The sequence below is a fragment of the Mytilus galloprovincialis genome, chromosome 7 (genome assembly GCF_965363235.1).
Source record: "Mytilus galloprovincialis chromosome 7, xbMytGall1.hap1.1, whole genome shotgun sequence".
NCBI classification, from domain to species: Eukaryota; Metazoa; Mollusca; class Bivalvia; order Mytilida; family Mytilidae; genus Mytilus; species Mytilus galloprovincialis.
This window is the reverse complement of record NC_134844.1, coordinates 52,678,464-52,695,078: the sequence shown is the minus strand read 5'-3', so window position 1 is coordinate 52,695,078 and position 16,615 is coordinate 52,678,464. Positions and strand designations below refer to the sequence as shown.

General features: G+C 32.9%; 1 long non-coding RNA gene across 1 annotated transcript; it reads left to right on the top strand.

Moving 5' to 3' along the window:
- Nucleotides 1-12,066: 12,066 nt before the first annotated feature.
- Nucleotides 12,067-15,095, top strand: LOC143083257 (uncharacterized). The gene is made up of 3 exons (XR_012980605.1): nucleotides 12,067-12,180; nucleotides 13,873-14,056; nucleotides 14,976-15,095. It is a non-coding gene; the product is annotated as an uncharacterized LOC143083257 (long non-coding RNA).
- Nucleotides 15,096-16,615: the final 1,520 nt, after the last annotated feature.

Below are 16,615 nucleotides of genomic sequence, written 5' to 3'. Positions count from 1 at the left end.
TTGGCGCAAAAAGAAATCGTCTAGAAAAATTCTGATGAACAATCCAAGATGACTCCCTGATGACTTTATACTGAATGCTAAGTTACTAACACCTGGTAACCCGAACCTCTCGCATGAACAAAACGTCCATATATTAAAACATGTATTCGAGTTAATGAAAAGGTCTGAGAGATTTCTTCTTATATTATATTCATATTGTATTTGCGGTACATTCACGTCTACATCCGTTTTTTTCGTTATTATTGTTTCTACTTTTTCAATGGATAGACTCTCAAAGTATTGTATATTCTGAATTATTGCATGCTCATATCAATATTGTATTGTAATTTATTGTTATTCGGGGGACTTCATAAGTATGGTTTACTTGTGTCCTATCCATTTTACTTTGAGTACATAATATGTTTAAACTAAATGTATGTATACATCCCTGGTATTCAAATGTTTATAGGTTTGAGAGTTCCTGATGAAGGTTATTCCAGAAAAACTTAAAATGCTTCGGACGCATGCAATTTATTAAGTATTAAAGGGTATATTGCATTTTAAGAAAATTCATTTTTTCCCTCTTTGATAGAATATGAAAGGTATAATTTGATAAAACAATTGCAAGACACAATCTTCGGTGTAGATGAAAGACCACTTTTGATGTTTAATTAACACACCATGCAATGTCTTTGATTAATATAAGGTATGTGGTCGCTTATCATAAATTGCTTTTTAATATGGTCAACAAAAGTTATATGCTTTGTTCACATTTCTAAAGCGTTTGATATTTCCGTGCGTTTTGAATTCGTGTATATCGTGAAAACGTATAATACCAATTTCAGTACACACGACGCGTATTTTTTTAGTTGAGTTTGAATTTAACAAACAAAGTGTGGGGAGTCAAACGCATTAAAACGTCTGTGAGCAAAAAATAATCAGCCTAAAGTGAACAGCTAAACCCATCTACGGACCTCATTGTCAAAGTAAGAAACAGCTTAACACGTCTTTAGCAATCATTGTCTGAGTGAGTAACATCTTAACCCGTCTATGGTCCTCATTGCCTGAGTGAGTAACATCTTAACCCGTATATGGTCCTCATTGTCTGAGTGAGTAACATCTAAACCCGTCTTTAGTCTTCATTGTTTGAGTGAGTAACATCTTAACCCGTCTATAGACAGCATTGTCTGAGTGAGTAACATCTGAACCCGTCTATGGTCCTCAGTGTTTTAGTGAGTAACATCTTAAACCGTCCTCAGTCATCATTGCCTGAGTGAGTTTCATCTAAACCCATCTATGGTACTCATTGTCTGAGTGAGTAATATCTAAACCCGTCTTTGATCCTTATTGTCTGAGTGAGTAACATCTTAAACAGTCTTTGATACTCATTGTCTGAGTGAGTAATATCTAAACCCGTCTATGATCCTTATTGTCTGAGTGAGTACCATCTAAGCCCGTCTTAAATCACCATTTTCTGTGTGAGTACATTTAACATCTAAACCCGTCTATAGTCATCATTTCCAGTGTGAGTACAACTTTACCCACTATAGTCATTATTGTCTGAATGAGTAAAACCTAAACCTGTCTTTACTCAAAATTACCTGAGCGAGTAGCATCTTAACACGTCTACAGTCATCATTGCCTTAGTGAGAGCAACAGCTAAACCCGTCTATAGTCACTATTGTATGAGTGAGTAACATCTAAACCTGTCTATAGACAGCATTGTCTGAGTAAGTAACATCTGAACCGGTCTGTGGTCTCTAGACAACATTGTCTGAGTAAGTAACATCTGAACCGGTCTGTGGTCCTCATTGTCTGAGCGAGTTACATCTTAATCCGTCTATAGCAATCATTGTCTAAGCGAATAACATCTTAACCCGTTTATAGTCCTCGTTGTCTGAGCAAGTAACATCTTAACCCGTCTTTAGCCACCATTGTCGTAGCGGGTAACATCTTAACCCGTCTATAGTCACCATTGTCTGAGCGAGTAACATCTCAACCCGTCTATAGTTACCATTGTCTGAGCGAGTAACATCTTAACCCGTCTCTAGCCACCATTGTCTGAGCGAGTAGCATCTAAACTCGTCTCTAGTCCTCGTTGTCTGAGCGAGTAACATCTTAACCCGTCTATAGTCACCATTGCCTGAGCGAGTAATATCTCAACCCGTCTATAGTCACCATTGTCTGAGCGAGTAACATCTTAACCCGTCTATAGTCACAATTGTCTGAACGAGTAACATCTTAACCCGTCTATAGTCATCATTGTCTGAGTGAGTAACATCTTAACCCGTCTATAGTCATCATTGTCTGAGTGAGTACTAGTAACATCTTATCCCGTCTATAGTCATCATTGTTTGAGCAACATCTTAACCCGACTATCGTCCTCATTGTTTGAGTGAGCAGCATCTAAACCCGTCTATGGTCATCATTGTCTGAGTGAGTACTAGTAACATCTTAAACCGTTAATAGTCATCATTGTTTGAATGAGCAGCATCTTAACCCGTCTATAGTCATCATTGTTTTAGTAACATCTTAACCCGACTATCGTCTTCATTGTTTGAGTGAGCAGCATCTAAACCCGTCTATAGTCATCATTGTTTTAGTAACATCTTAACCCGACTATCGTCTTCATTGTTTGAGTGAGCAGCATCTAAACCCGTCTATAGTCATCATTGTTTTAGTAACATCTTAACCCGACTATCGTCTTCATTGTTTGAGTGAGCAGCATCTAAACCCGGCTATAGTCATCATTGTTTTAGTAACATCTTAACCCGACTATCGTCTTCATTGTTTGAGTGGTGTGCAGCATCTAATCCCATCTATGGTCATCATTGTCTGAGTGAGTACTATTAACATCTAAACCCGTCTGTCATCCTCATTGCTTGAGTGTGCAGCATCTAAACTCTTCTATATACATCATTGTCTGAGTGAGTAGTATTAACATTTAACCCGTCTATAGCAATCATTGTTTGAGTTAGTACATGTAACATCTAAATCCCTCTAAAGTCATCATTGTCTGAGTGAGTTATCTTTAAACCCGTCTATAGTCAACATTTTCTGAGTGAGTACATGTATCATCTTAACCCGTCTGTAGTCAACGTAGTCTCAGTGAGTAATATCTTAATCCGTCTAAAGCCATCTTTTTTCAGAGTGAGTTTACCCAACTATAGCCATAATAGACAACTTTCGAGTTAATCCATTCCGTCAATGTTTCTTTGATTCTTTTGTACCTGAGTCACGTGATATCAATGAACTAGGGGGCATGTCTATTTCCGGTTTGTATTATTTACATTGGAAACCCGGGAAATTTGCAATTGAAAAACATGCCCAAGTCTTACTGTGCAGCGGCGGGCTGCAATGCCGACGACAGGAAATGAAGAAGATACGGATTTATGGCAGGCATACGTTTCTTCCCGTTTCCTTAACCTGCAAACCAAAAAGGGAGATGGACGGACTTGATCAGGCGGGATAATTTTGTTCCTGGCAAATTCTCCCGTCTGTGTTCTCGTCATTTTATTGATGGAGAACCAAATATGCTGCACCCGTACCCAGAGCTTTTCGCTAATAATAACTATAAGGAAGTTATTGACCAGAGAGCGAAATCTTCAATCTTGAAACGGGAAACCACAGTTACACCGCATTCACACAGCAATGATACTGATATTAGAGAGGCTCCAAAAAACAGACAACATCAAGATCATACCTGGTAACTACTTTCTTTAAGGTTTTAAAATTTTCAATACAAGTTTTTTCTTTTCTTTCAACAGTTTATTCGCAATACCTTGTCCTATTTATATTTAAATTTCTATTATAGTTCAAGTTTAACAATATAAAAATTATAGTTTGATTTTTTTCAACAATAAAACATAGATTTATGAATACTACTAATATACATATATACAAATCAAAATAAAAAAAATATATATTTTATTGTCAATTAAAGACGCCCATTACAGGCAGAATAATCACAAGTTAAATTTGGTACAATGATAACAAAATGATTACAATTATTTGAGTACAATTAAATCAATGATTACAACGAAGAGAAAAGAAAGACACACTAATGTATATTTATAAAATGTATCATGTTTCAACTTTGACAAATACAGTGATCCTAAAAAATATAGGAAACTGAATTTAAATATTCTGGTTTTTCCCCTGGGGCTTTTATGATCCTACAATAAGAAACTGTACAAATATCTAAATTATGCCTCTGTCTTTTTACAGTAAAATATATAAACTCACTAAGTTTCTAATAGTTGTTTTCGAACAACATTTAAATTATTAATCAAATTGCTCACTTTATTAAAAATGTGACTATCTTCATTGGACATTAGCCAAATAAATTGTGATTGATAATCTAAATTGTGAAAGTTTTTGTAACTTTTAACTATGTTGGAAATAATACAATGTTTATAGTAATTAATTCCATATTTTATTTAAATGTGCCTTTTTATGTACAATTTTCTTCTCTCTTGGGAAAATTGTACATTTTTGTGATATAATTCATCAGTTTTATATTGATATGTATTGCTTATTGCAGGTTGATGAAGAAGGCAACTGTCATACTATATGTTTGCCATTTTCAAATGAAGTGACTGTAGAAACCACCAAGAATCCAACTAGCAGTGAAACAATTTTTAGTAAGTTTATTTACATGATTTAAGCTATTACATCAGCTTAGTCAAGACAGGAGAAAAACCTTGACTGCTGAATTTGTAGACAAAATTACTTCAACAGACAAGAATGTTTTATCATACCTTGGCATTCCTTCAGTAATGGCTCTTCTTGGAATACTTGGTAAATACAAAATATAATAATTTACATTAAACCATATACATTCAGGGTTCTCATCATCTTTGCAGTAAACAGATTTGAAAGATTTTAGCATTTCCAATACTCACTTTAGTGAGAATCTTTATACTGTTTGTAACTCAAATCAAATCAAATCATTCAACTGATCATGAATATAAAAAAACTTCCATGAGCATTTGAAAATAATCTCATTTCAACATGATTCTTGGCAAATCTTTTGAATCTTCTTGTAAGTATGGGCTTTGTTCATTGTTGAAGGCCGTACAGTGACCTATAGTTGTTAATGTCTGTGTCATTTTGGTCTTTTGTGAACAGTTGTCTCATTGGCAATCATACCACATCTTCTTTTTTATATTTAAATGATTCTAAGTAAGTAAGTAAGTAAATTTTATTTAGAGTCGGCATATATATACATAATAACAGAGAAAAACATGAGCTCTGGTGAGCTCTTTAACCGACTATCACATAAAAAACATGCAGCATCATGCAAATACTACCAAATAAAACTAAAAAAATATGCAATATAATGGAAGCAACTCTATTTGATTTGTGAGCCTCCAGAGTCAAAGTTCATGTGGCAAGTGCCTCTATGTGCATTGAAACGGGGGAATCAGCATAACTGAGGACTATACATTGTTGACCTGTATATGTTTATTAGTATATTTTGTCACTGTGTTGCTGTATCATTGACCTATACCTACATATCGTTCTATATTGATACTTTAAACCTATCACTTCCATATGAGCCTGTGTTACCAAAATTCATTATCCTCACTTATTTTTTTAATAGGTTCAACACATAAAGACAAAGTGTAACACATCATATATATAAGATCACCTCTGACCTTGTTCAGTGTATTTTAATTGACTTTTATGGCTCTTTCATCTTATTTTTAAGATTTAGAATCTGTAGTGAAGCTCTAGACTGATAAATATTATTTTCTTTACAGCTATATCTGACAAGGCATCCCCATCATTGAAGTACTGGAGAGGACACGAAGGAACGCATCTTTTAGAACAACTTTTCCTAAAACAACATATATAATTGACTGTACCGAGATATTTATTCAGAAGCCGACAACACCATCAGCTCAAGCCCGTACATACAGCACATACAAGCAGCATAATACATACAAAATGCTTGTTTCTATTACTCCTACAGGAGCATTTAATTTCATTTCGAATTTATGGTGTGGTAATGTATCGGACAGATACATCATAGAGCATTCAGGATTTCTTGATAATATCAAAGCAGGAGATGAAGTTATGGCAGATAGAGGATTCCTGATTCGCGACTTATTACTGGAAAGGAAAGCAACTCTGAACATTCCTCCTTTCACTCAAAAATTTGCTCAAGGAAAAGGCAGATGTCTTTTGACTAGAGATATTACAAAAACTAAAAAAAAAAAATGCTAAACAGAGAATTCATGTGGAACGAGCAATTGGACGCTTGAAGAATTTCAAGATTTTATCAAACACTTTACCGTTGAGTCTTAAACCATTGTCAAATCAAATAACAAAAGTTTGCAGTTTTCTGTGTAACCTTCAATCACCTTTAGTAAAAAAATAATCATTGTTTATTACAGTTTCTTCTTTTTCATACACATAATATACAAGATCTTCATTATTTGAAATATGGTTTATTAAATTCATGTGTTTACTGGTAAAAAATGAATTTCTAGCTTTTAGTTTATCACTGAAAACTCATTTTCAGCTACAAACATCTCGTTTATTTCAGTTAAATATTTTTTTGAAATTCAGTAACAGTTAGGCAAAAGAATTGCTTATCTTTCCATGTTTCAAATTGAAAAAAAAAATTATTTGAGAAATCAATTAAAAATTGCACTTAGATGCCACTATTTCTTTTTATTTATTGATTGCTGTCTTACTTTTCATTAATTGATTTTTGTATTACTTTTTCAACAAACCATCTAGATATAATCTTTAAACTTTATTGAAATCATTAATAACCTTTCATGGAAATTCAATTATACCCTTTAATAAGGATTTGCTTTAATATTAAGATGTACCATCAAGAGTAAAAGAATAATTTTCTTCCTCATTTTTATCAATTTAACAAAACTGGAATATCTTTTTGTATGCATCATATTAAATTTAGGTGCATGTACAGTCTTGCTTGTGTTTAAAGCTTTGAAAATTGAATAAAGTATTCAAATGTGAAGTAGAAAGTAAAATCACAAAAATACTGAACTTAGAGGAAGATCAATTGGGAAAGTCCATAATCACATGGCAAAATCAAATAACAAAACGCATCAAAAACGAATGGACAAGAACTGTCATATTCCTGACTTGGTACAGGCATTTTCAAATGTAGAAAATGGTGGATTAAACCTGGTTCTATAGCGCTAACCCTCTCACTTTAATGACAGTCTCATCAATTGTAAATTAAAGTTTTTAGATATTTAAACAGTTAATTATACTTTGATTGACAGCATCTGTTACTTGCATTTTTTTTTTACATTATGGTCATTCAACGGTAATTTAGTCAGATTGTATAGCTTGTACAACATATTTATGGAAAAATTGCTCACATTTTACAATGATGTCTTTGTATTGATTTTTGTCTAAAATAATTCTGTCAACTGCAATACCTTTCTTTGTGAAAAATACAAAATCACACCATTGCCTTTTACAAATCCCCATCTGACCTTGTATTTGGATATGCCATGATGGTGATTCCTCCAGTCTTAGACAATTGTTCTTATCTTTGTACACATGATAATGACTGTCTAAGCAGGCATCTAGAGGTTTTTCATTTTGATGCATAAAACTGCATTTAATTTCCAATAAACCCATTCCACAACAGCTGCAAGACACTACTCCATCAGGGGTGGCTCCCATGAATGGAAATTCTGTACAAACATAAAGACCACAATTGTCAATTTGAACATTTTTGTGTTTTGTCCTATACATTTCAATGTAAATTTGTCTAGCCACAGGTTAATTGCTTTTGCTAAAGTTAACTGAAGGACATGACAACATTTTTTCCTGCCCTAATAATTTCTTTAAAATGTAGTTTGTAGGTTTATCATTAAATCTAAAATGACAGACAGAATGAAACAAAGAAGCTGTTATCCTACCCTTTTTATGCTCAAACCATGCATTATTATTATTGTCTGATTGCCCCCGTGTTAATTCCTCAATTTTAGAAACTATGTTGTCTGAATAGACAGTTTGCAAATAACTTGCCAAGGATTCCCCTTCAGACAATAAGCAAGATGATACAACATCAGAACGGGTAGGGATTTCAGCCTCTGCTTCATCCTCAGATGCATCACTTGGCGGGTCGAGGACTTGTAACACAAGGGGGTCTGTGCCTGAAAACAATTTATACAAGTCTTTTTCAATACTTCTATGTTCCATTGTACTGGCTGGTTTGTAATTTTTGGTCATGGGTGTTCTTTTTGGCTTTGTTGAAGTGTCCCGCCTAATTTCCATTTCATCAATTTCCATTGGCTCTGATTTCTTCTTTGGTTTATCCCATATGCATACAACATCTGTACATGCTTGTGTGAACCTGTCTCTGTGACTTTCACTAAAACTCTCAATGGAAAACAGCAAGGCAATACAATGCGTGCATGCCCCACTACCTCTGAAATTTAAAGTGCAACTTGCAAACACCTTGCATTGAATTCTACCAGACAAGACAAGTTTAATTAGATAAACTTCAGTGAAAAAAGGTAAATAGATCTTATAATAAAATTATATAAAAACATAATGACTAGACTCCAGAAAAGTGTTAACAGAGACAAAGGTTTTACTTTTGGCACTGATTGAATTGATACATGTAAATTATTCATTACATGTATAATTTTATATCATTTGTGTATGCCCAATTTCTCATCATCCAGGAGTTGCAAAGACTAGTTATTTTAGAGATGGAATAAAGTTTTAATTCTGAATACTATTACCATAAAAAGAACTGCATATATAACGGAACCATGTATGCAATGAATACTAAGAAGTACATGTGATTTTCATTTTTAACAAAATTTATATTAACATTTCTATAATTGCAAGTTGAACGCTACAGCTAGGTGTATATCGGTATTGTGTCATTTCTTTTCTGTGCATTTGAATGGCATGTTCAGTACTTTCATGACTTTTGTATCTTAGTGCCCAATAAAATTTAGTAGACAGCAACTTCAGTTCTCATATTACTAGTAAGCCAAATTCTTACACTGAAAATGAATAAAAGAATAGGATGAATGTATATCATTTAAATAAGTTTAAAATACATATTTACTTTTTTGTTTACTCAACTTAAAATAAATTTTACCACATTCTGCTACATCTGGTTCTAAAACTTCAACATGTTGGACACTCCTCATCATGTCTGGCATTAGAAAATACAGAAATCATTCAAATTGTTGAAATAACATGAATAATGAAGCTAGTGAAAGAAACACAGAAATGACTGTTTTAAGAATAAAGTGCACTTCAGTGTTTCTATCATTTGCCATAGAAACTAACGATTCAGATTGCCACTTTCTCCAGGTTGATTAAATTTTAATTTTCTTGTTAAGAAATTGGTAAAATAACTGTCTTCATGGTCTTCTAGCTCAACAAAGTTATCAAGAGACACTTTCAATTTAAAACTTTGTAAGATGAATCAGCTACAGAATGTGTAACATGAACTACATGTAATCAGAAATACACATGTACATGTAGAAGCAGTCAATCCATTCAACATGTTCAATGGTTAATATGCCGTAACCATTTTATATGCTTTAAATCAATATAGTAAAAGGAAAAAGAGCCAGATATTTTTTTTAGATCACTGATAAAACATTAAACCTTTCCATACAAGTATATTCAAAGAGAAGGGGAAAAAACAACAGTATTCCTGGTAGCCTGTTTGCAATCTAATTCATGAAAACAACTGAACACAAGGCAACCTAGTTGAAAATATATTGAACCTTGAACAACGTGAACAACAATAAAATTCTAAACAAACTAGAAAGAAGAATCAATGCAACAAGGAGACACTTACGCAACACAAGAACAACCGCCAGAAACAATTTCACCAGAAGGTCTAACCAAAATCCATACATCATATGGTGATTCTTTCTGCCTAGTCTCTGGAATGCAAGTACCACCAACATAATAACAGTTGCCATCAAATTCAGGAATAATCTTTACAGAATGAATATGGTTGGCCTGGAATAATTGATAACCATTGTCCCTTTTGTAACTGATAAGTTTATCGCTGGACCAACCACAATAATACAGCATGTGTACCAATATGTCACCAATTTCAATGTTAGGAATAAATCTTATATCAGCGGACCACACAATACTCGAAACCTCTGGAGCTATGACCTCCTTTCCTCCAATAACCAGTGTACGCCTTGTCAAACTTGAAATGGTGATGTCAGGTTCCACGTTGTTCTCCTCGTTCAATATAGACAATTGAAGTTCCAATGCAAGATCACAAAGTTTAACCAGATGATCTTTTCTATAAAAGTAACAGGTTACGCCTCTCTTTTGTAGAAAACCTTTCAAATCGTTTACATTTTGAAGTTTGAAGGACATTTTCGTTTTACCGGAAATGAACATGCCCCTGTGTCACATGACTTAAGTACAAACTAAGTAAAGAAAATATACGGAATGGATTAATTCGAAAGTTGTCTATTGTCTGAATGAGTAAAACCTAAATCCGGCTATAGACACCATTGTCTGAGCGAGTAACATCTTAACCCGTCTATAGTCACTATTGTCTGAGTAAGTAACAGCTTTACCTTAACACGTCTATAGTCATAATTTATGAATGAGTAATAGCTTAATTCGTCTTTAGTCATCATTGTCCTAGAGAATTGCTTGCAAAAGTTTATAATTCATAAACTAAAAACAAGTAGAACATGATCTGCGCATACTTCTTCTGTGTTAAGAACGGTAAATGACTTATCGACGCACTGTGTCACCTTAATCTGACTTCAGATTGTTGAATGTTCCATGATTCATCAATGAAAATTTCGCAGTGACAGTCGACCTGAATAAATTCAATAAAAGTTCAGTTCTAACGATATATGGTGATTTCCTGGTATATTTTGGAAAGTTTTCCCATATATATACACCCACCAAGTATCCTTTTTCTACATTGGTCATAATAAAAGTTCAACCCAGTAAAGTCAATGCTAATGATTGGTCAGTGAAACCACTTTACGTAATGAATCAATGCTGTGCATAAGGAGTGAGATAATAGGTAAACTTGAGTGACTTTGTAAATACAAAAATAGGGAGGTGTGGTGACAACTATCCACCAGAGTTCAAACGACAAAGATACTTTACAATTATGGCCCGTAGAAAATGTGAATATTCAAAATTGTCTACACGAGAAGCTTATTTCACTGAGGACGCAGCCCGAATGAATCATTTAAAAAGAACTTATTATATTCTTTACTCACTTTAGAAACAAACACAACGTCACAAGTTGACGTTTGAAAATACATTTGTGTCCTAGTATTGGTTGAATGTACAACAAAGGTAGAATCTTTTTTTTTAAATATTGATGGCCCTGAAAAGGACCGTTTATTAGAGATATCATCGGCACTTGATTCATGTACAAAACCTTATTTCCTCGTCTCTCGATGGGCTTCCAGTAACGTGAACGCTGCCATTTTGTTTATTTACGTCTGTGACGTCATTTTCATGGGAGATAACTCGTGTACAGATATAGAAACTCGAACGGTTATTCGCCGGTGAATAATAGGGTTATTCACAATAATAGGGTTATTCACCGCTGGAGTAAATTTTAAGGGTTATTCGTCCTTCATTGTAATTAAATGAAAATTAACTAAATTATTCCATGTCACGTGATAACGTGTTAAACAATAGAATTGTTTGTAATATATGTAAGGTATAATAGTCGTAATTATTAGCTTGTCATAATGACAATTATCATACTTAATAATTATTCCACAAACTAATGTTAATTAATTCTTTCTATAGTTAAAAGTCATTCTGACATGTCAACTCTCAATAAAATATTATTCAAAAAATATTTATATTTCAACACTTTTCGTTATTTATTATGCTTTTTACTACTAATTAAATTTTGCATTTGACAATGTCATTTCTTATCCTTCACCTTCCAGTTTGAAATTAAACAAAATCATTTATCACAACCGCATTTTAGTGATATAATATAATTGATACGTATTGTTATGAGCATGCAAATAAGACATAAAAACACGCCCCAACTCGGACCTCTTGAAATCAGTAAACATATAAAAGAGGTTTTGTATATTTGGGATTATTCTTCCACTTACGACCGGCAGAATTATTTGACCCACTTCAGACTTGAAAGTATGAAACACATTTTACTCTGTGTTTTTTTTATTGTGACCTTGCTGCAAGTGTGTGGTAAGTTATTAGACTTATGTTTATCAAATGCTTATATGTTGTCTAATTTGTTTTGTTGCTGAATTTAAATTACTATAAATCCAGTATTCAAATATTTTATTTTCCATATTGCTAGAAATAAATACATAATTTAAAATAATTGGACAAAAAATGCGTCCTTGTTGTAGCACTCGTTTAAACCTTTAGTGTAACAATGTTTATTGTATGTGTTAATCATAACATAACAATTACGAATAAAATAGTTGATTAGAACCGAAAAAAAGGAAAAATACCTTTTCCAAATTCCTCTCCTATATGATTAAATAATGGGTGGATGGCGTCACTTATACATTTTTACGGAACTAAGAAATATTTTTTGAACAAGTTCATTACAGTATACGTAATACAAACTACAAAGCATTTCTTATTTAGCGGTGTTCATATTGCAATACTTGCTGTGTTTTTCAAGGTGACATTTTAAAATAAGAATACACTTTCTGTTGAAAATCTGATACAGAAGAACGATATAGCTATCCAATTATTGTATGTTTCATTTAAAAAATTCGCTTATTGTTGACTCTTCTAGAGCACCTGAATTGACCCCACGTTTTTTTTCTCTCTTGAGATTCGTATTGCACAATCTTGTCAGATTCCTATACAGTTTTTTGTGGATTATGGATTGTTTGTTGTTTACCTTTTTGCCGCCTTTGTTCTCCTTTTTGACCATGATGGTTTTTTTTTTAACAATGGTTTTGTGTTGCCTTAATACATCATATTTATTTCAAATATGTCCTGCTAGAAGAAAGGTATCTCATATATGTAAATAGGAAATGAAAGTTATTAAAAAGGCAATTCCAGATTTTTGTTAGCATTTTAAAGTAAGAACATATAAAAAGACCCCATAGATATAAAATTTAAAAAAAATGTTTACATGAGTGAAATCACAAACTGACTAATAATATCTATGCTGAAAAAAAATGCAACACAGAAGACACCAAAATTGAAATTTGAACAAACACGTAAATGACGTAATAAAACAATTCTAAACTAATACCACCTCTTTTTCTCTCAATGACACACATGCACTTAATACACAATCAAATCGTGTAAACAAATGTTTGCTTAAATCGTAGAAATAACCAAATGGACATCGTACAACCAAACTAAAATAAACAGTCATTTAGAACATAAAAAAACTCTGTAAACATGACATTGAAATGTTTTAAAAACCTTTTTACGTTTCCGGAAAAGATAATTTCACAATTAGATAATCACGTGAAATATAATTGCTATTGTTATCTTGTGAATAAATGACTTTTGAATTATTTGTTGTATTAATATGCAGTGGCAAATATTTCATGCAAATTCCAAAACAAACTAACAATGAATCTGATAGTTTCACAGCCAAATATGTGTATGTTAAGGTTCTAACAATATGACGTTAACTTATTTCTAAACAAGTCATCAAATTATCAACGCAATTTTGATTAATTTTGAATATTTGTCCCAAAAATGTACCAGAGGAACATAGTTAACCGAAACCAAAATGTTGTTGAAAATAAAGCTATGTATTGTCTTTCAAATACACATTCATTCATTTTGGTTAGCGGTGTCCTTCGATGCAAAATTAAAAAGAAACTATAAAATAATTGCTAATTTATTTTTATCCCCATTGAGCTATACAAATAATTTATGGACAACTTATGATTTCAGATGGTGATGAAGTACCCTGTCGATGTTACCCAAATGGTTGCTCTTATCCGTTTAAACATGTACCCGTCCATGGACAATGTGAGTTCCATTTCGAAACCGTTTGGAGACGTATTTCTTACAAGCGATGCTGTTTAATAAAGAATTGGAACGTTGATTGACCATAGAAAATACCAAAAACGAATTGGTACGTATATATAGTTTCAATGATATTTAATGAATATTCATATTTTGCCTTTCAAACAAGAATGTATTATAAAAGGGATGTCAAAGCTAATAGTATTACACAAACGTTTTAGGATATCAAAAGCTGTAGTTCCAATACGTTTTGTATTATTTGTAAGATGCTACCAATTCATAACGAGGCCCATTGAACAGTTGTTATTTTGATTTTTTTTCTAACGTGAAAAGATAGGTTTTCATTCTACCAACAGTCCTTAGAATTAAACATCAGATATACTAGCGTTTTTATATATCACACATAACCAAACAGATACTCTAACGAAGAAGCGCCTTTATATTGAACGTACATAATTCTACAACAGATACATTTTGAGCTCTTAATATACATCAATACAGAAGAAAAACATATTTGCTCACCTTGTCCAATGTCAAATTTTGCTCTCTGCATAATTGTTGCACTAAATGGGAGCTAATTTGTCGCGCGGCTTGATTTTTTCGTTGTATTTTATGAAGATTTTTATCAGTCTTGTTGTATGCTGTACATATGCAATGCTATTCCCTATTAAGAAAATGTCCATATGGATGTTGATTCGCAAGCTCCTACGTTTAAAACATGTCACTAGTCGAGCAGGATCTTCATACCCTTCGGGAGCACCTGAGATCCACCCCAATTTTAGGCAGGGTTCCTGTTGCTCAGTCTAAGTTTTATTTGTAGTATTTTGAAATGGCATTGTCAGTTTATCTTCGACTTATACGTTTTGAATGTCTATAGTTGGTAAAAAAAAACTCCTCATCTTTGTTACATTGGTTTCATAAAAAAACAAATATTTGTCTACTTCGACTTACATTTTTTTTTTTATCTCACATACTTGTAGTTTTCATACAAATATAACATAAAATTATTCTCTTTTCTTATTTTGCAGAGTAAAGATACAACAGGTAGAAAGAGGAAAGCCTGACCATGGGTTGAATTATTTGACACAAAGGGATTGTTAACTTTGTTAAATGCATTTTAGCCATTAGTAAAATATTTTGAGTTGAAATAGTCAGTTTGATACGAACAACAGATAAAAAAACGAACAATACTTCGTTAGAGCATTTTCAGCCTTTCAGACTTATACAATGCTATAAATTCAGTACCATTCTGACAATTAAGTTGCTGTTAATTTAGGCTCGTGTTATTTTGACATCTCTATGAATGTTTAAGACTAAATTGCAATCACTAGATATAATACAACGGGCATAAGCTGAAGATCTGTATCAATGAAACGTCTGCAAAGACAAATAAGAAATCAAAATTTAAATCCAAGCATCATGATCATGACACAAGGGACACATACGAAAAAAATCTATCCCAACGATACGATTGCACAGACATACGTGAAATCTAAATCTAAATTCAAAGAAAAGAACACATACGATAAATTATAGTCCAACGACACGGTTGCACACACAAATAAGAAATCTAAATCTAAAAAATCCGAACAAATACGAGCAAATCTAGACCAAAGAGACTTTTACAAAGACCTTCAAGAAATCTAAATCTAAATTCAAATAAACATAAAGAAAAGAACACATACGATAAAATCTACACCACGAATACGGTTGCACAGACAAACAAAAAATCTAAATCCAAATCCAAAAGATCACAACAAATTTGACACAAACGAAGACAATCTAGATCGAGGGCACAGATTAACAAGAAAAATAAAAAAATCCCTAGAATAGGGCAAATGAGACGAAGGAGAATTTTGCACATACAAACAAGAAATAAACAAGAGTGCACACGCTGAAATGTCTCGCCTTCTTTACTAATCGTTGATATTATGTTGATAGTTCTAAATATAAAGCTTTATTACATTTGTCACATAAACTTAACATTAACCAAAAAAACTAAAAATTGATCTATGAATCATGAAAATGAGGTCAAGGTCAAATGTACCATGCCAGGCAGACATTTACAGCTAATAATTCTACAATACAACAAATATAGTTGACCTATCGATTATAGTTTAAGAAAAACAGATCAAAAACACCTAAACTTAACACTGAGCATTGAACCGTGAAAATGAGGTCAAGGTCAAATAAAACATGTGCGACTGACATATAGAGGTCAAGGTCAGATGAAACCTGCCAGCTAGACATCTACACCTTACAATCATTCCATACACCAAATATAGTAGACTTATTGTATACAGTATAAGAAAAACAGACGAAAACACAAAAACTTAACTATAACCACTGAACCATGAAAATTAGGTCAAGGTCAGATGACACCTGCCAGTTGGATATGTACACCTTACATTCCTTCAATACACCGAATATACTAGACCTATTGCTTATAGAATCTGAGATATGGACTTGACCACCAAAACTTAACCTTGTTCACAGATCCATGAAATGAGGTCGAGGTCAAGAGGACATTGCAAGATACGCACATACCAAAGATAGTTATCCTATTACTTATAAGAGAGAATTTGACATTACAAAAAATCTTAACTTCTTTTTTCAAGTAGTCACTGAACCATAAAAATGATGTCAAGAACGTTGAACATGTGATTGA